This window comes from Merops nubicus, unplaced genomic scaffold (assembly GCF_000691845.1).
Source record: "Merops nubicus isolate BGI_N331 unplaced genomic scaffold, ASM69184v1 scaffold36352, whole genome shotgun sequence".
Taxonomy (NCBI): Eukaryota; Metazoa; Chordata; class Aves; order Coraciiformes; family Meropidae; genus Merops; species Merops nubicus.
This window is the reverse complement of record NW_008593495.1, coordinates 8,118-8,321: the sequence shown is the minus strand read 5'-3', so window position 1 is coordinate 8,321 and position 204 is coordinate 8,118. Positions and strand designations below refer to the sequence as shown.

Genomic DNA, 204 nt, shown 5'->3' with positions numbered 1-204 from the left:
AGACTGATGACCTCTCCTAGGCTGCTGCCCAGCTCCGCAGGCTGTGCCCACACCTCTGGCAGGGTGAGGGCTCTGCCTCCGTGAGCCTCCTGGCACAGGCAAGTTTGAGGCACTCGAGGCTGCAGTAACACCAGTGCGGGCACACGGGCACTGTGCGGCTCGAAGAGTGCGGAGGAGCGGTGGGGCAGGGCAGTCCCCCAGGCT

General features: G+C 66.7%; 1 protein-coding gene across 1 annotated transcript in view; it reads left to right on the top strand.

Annotated features, from left to right (window-relative positions):
- LOC103768323 (glycine receptor subunit alpha-4-like) overlaps positions 1-204 on the top strand; it is a 6,411-nt gene that overhangs the window by 4,068 nt on the left and 2,139 nt on the right. The window lies entirely within an intron of this gene.